The following is a 2,820-nucleotide window of genomic DNA, read 5'->3' as shown; positions in this document are numbered from 1 at the left end:
AATCAGATCGATGGATTCCAGAGAAGAGACAACTTTAAAGGCCTTTTTCTCAAAATGATGACTCGGTGACAGTCATTATATAATGTGACATATTTCGCTTAATATTTGAAGTACAAAAACAATCCTGATATCATTAGAAAGCTAGGAATATCCTCTTTCCAACAGTGTATTCAACTCAAAAGGTGTCTTCGGGTCAATGCGACTGATTTAGATAGAGCAGGTCACAACATTTTGACAGGGGCTAGTCTAGGATTCGCGTGGCCAGACTGAATTATTATTATTTATTTTTTTAATTAAATTTTAATTTAAAAAAAAATAAATCATAATGCCTCTCTGCTATTGTTCAGGGGGCCGGGCCAAATGTGGAGGCGGGCCGTACCCGGCCCGCGGGCCTTAGTTTGGAGACCACTGCTCTAGCAAGCAATCATAGAAGCCATTTTGAACCAAATTCAGGAAGCCTCGCATCTGATGAGGTGGCAACAGCCGCAGTCTGTGCTCAAACAGTTTGGCTTGGACCGCGATTTCATCATCAACTGGGGCCAACTGTGCCAGTCTTATTTTTATCTCCTCCAGCAATGCTTTTGACGACGCCTCAACGGCGGACTCCTTCTGCGAATCCTGCATCATCCTGCGCTTCGCCGGAGGCCTTCGAGTGCTTGGCTTCTCTCCGAGCCGCGGTGCCGGTGTGGTGCAGATGGTGGATTCTGCCAGGGGAGTGCAGGGCTCAGCATCAAACGGGAAGGACTCCTCTGTGGTGCTGATCGAGGTTTCACTTCTGGTGCCCCCGGGGATGGATTCTGCAGCCACCGGACGTTCCTTAAATTTTTTTAAATAAATTCACAGTTAGTTGGATTTAATACCATGGCTTCTTAAAACTGTTTACTAAGCATTCAAAACAAAACAATACCCTAAAATGTGTGTGCCATTAGTTTGGGTGTGGTCATGTGTGAGAGGTACATTGTAGACACATTGTGATGCTCTATTCAGATGCTAAAGACATACTTCTAGAAGATTCAGAACACTACAAAATATAATCAAGACATATTTTATCATGTATTATTATAGGTTAAGATAAAAGCATTATTGATCCCATGGTGAATTTCATAAGCTAGCCAGCAGTATATCATGTAATTTCAATTAGCTCCTCCTTTACCAGCTGCAACATTAAGGTGATGAGCACATCAATAATTATAATACATATATTATTCTGTTATTGTTATATTTAACACTGTAACCACCAAATGAATGACAATAATGTTTTTGTAAATGAAAGAAGCAAGAAACACTTATTTGTACTCAACAAATAAAATAGTTACCGTGACGGTGAGGTTTGAAGTACTCTCCTTCCTTCTGGTGTAGGGCTCTAAAAACTGCAACCTGGTCAGGATCCACTGCTGTCTGCCAGTCGTTTGTGCTCCACAGCTACCCGAAGGGGCAAGTCTCCTTTACCGGGTGTACTGGGTTCGCAGAGAATCCCACTTCTTCCTCAGCTCTTTCTCTGAAGCACACAAATAAACGATGTAAGCATTGTGGCTAGTTAGCATGTCCAATTCATATCTATATGCAGTGCCAAACTGCACAGCTAGCAACAGCTAGCAACAAGATAACAACAAAATACAAGGTTGAAATAATAAATTACATTTCACGTTAACGTCACTGTACGCTGGCAAACAATAAAAAGCCAACAGTATCTGCTAAAGAGCTCAATTGATGAAAAAGATAATCTTACCCGAGAAACCAAGTTGCGTTTCAATCTCTCGCCAGAGTCCGGTTTTCACTACTCGGTTAGAGTACCTTTTCTCCGTGATGACGTACAGAGCTGGCCTCTCCTGGATCAAGGTGATCAGCAGGTCTTCGTTTGCGTCATTCCAGATCGCCATGATGAGATGAAAATGAATATCAGTCTGTGTGTGCCTTCTTAAATCGTTTGTTTACGTCCCTCACTTCCGTTTCGCTTCTCATGCACTGATTCGCTAGCTGAACAGCCAATCAGAGTGATTGTTTGGTCCGACTGCCAAATAAGGCGTGTCACGGTCGACGGTTCGGGACACACCAAATTGAGTTTGGGCGACAGGACACGCTTCGTCTCCCGATTTACGAGAACAGCCGATATCGGCCTGGTGTGTCAGGGCCTTTAGAGAACAATAGTGTCTGATTAACCTGTGCTCACTTCCCCATGGGTCTCCAGCCCCCTGAACTCCCTGCAATCATACCCAGTCTCCATAGATACTGCCATTAATCTAGAATTAAGTTGCGAATTACGTGAATAACACTAATCGGCTTTCTTATTAGGCGATAATGATAAACTCATTAAGTACCAACCCCCTACGCAACGGGATGATACATCTGTAAGCTGTGCTGATTATATGTATGTCATCTGTCATTGTTGTCAAATAAAATACACACATCTGCTTTGAGGTACCTCTGAGGAAACCGGGTATTAATGGGCAGATATGGAGGAAATATAACACTGAGTGATTTATATTAAGTATTAAGCTATTTAAAGCTTTTTTTTTTAGCAAAGCACTTTTAGCAAGTTGTAGGTATCTCTCATAAACAACTCCTGTTGTTTTGTGAACATCTTTGGAGACTACAATTTGAATTCCTTTAAATTTATTTTATCTTTTTTTTTAAATTTGTTTATGCTTTCTACCTTAACGTACCTTACCTAACCCTACCTTACAGTAATACATCAAAGTAGTTGATAGCAGCAATGGGACACCAGGGAGAAGCTCCGTCACGGAGGGGAAAATGTCGTCTGCAATAACTCTTTCTAAGCTTTGCCGTGGACAGACAGAATTGGATGAAAAGATTACATTC

At 41.8% G+C, this 2,820-nt stretch overlaps 1 long non-coding RNA gene across 1 annotated transcript; it reads right to left on the bottom strand.

Annotated features, from left to right (window-relative positions):
• Nucleotides 1-306: 306 nt before the first annotated feature.
• On the bottom strand, nt 307-1,930 carry LOC117542414. The gene is made up of 3 exons (XR_004568435.1): nt 1,730-1,930; nt 1,317-1,498; nt 307-816 (listed from the first exon to the last, which is right to left on the bottom strand). It is a non-coding gene; the product is annotated as an uncharacterized LOC117542414 (long non-coding RNA).
• Nucleotides 1,931-2,820: the final 890 nt, after the last annotated feature.

Source organism: Gymnodraco acuticeps, unplaced genomic scaffold (genome assembly GCF_902827175.1).
Source record: "Gymnodraco acuticeps unplaced genomic scaffold, fGymAcu1.1, whole genome shotgun sequence".
Classification (NCBI taxonomy): domain Eukaryota; kingdom Metazoa; phylum Chordata; class Actinopteri; order Perciformes; family Bathydraconidae; genus Gymnodraco; species Gymnodraco acuticeps.
This window is presented reverse-complemented; position numbering and strand designations above follow the sequence as displayed.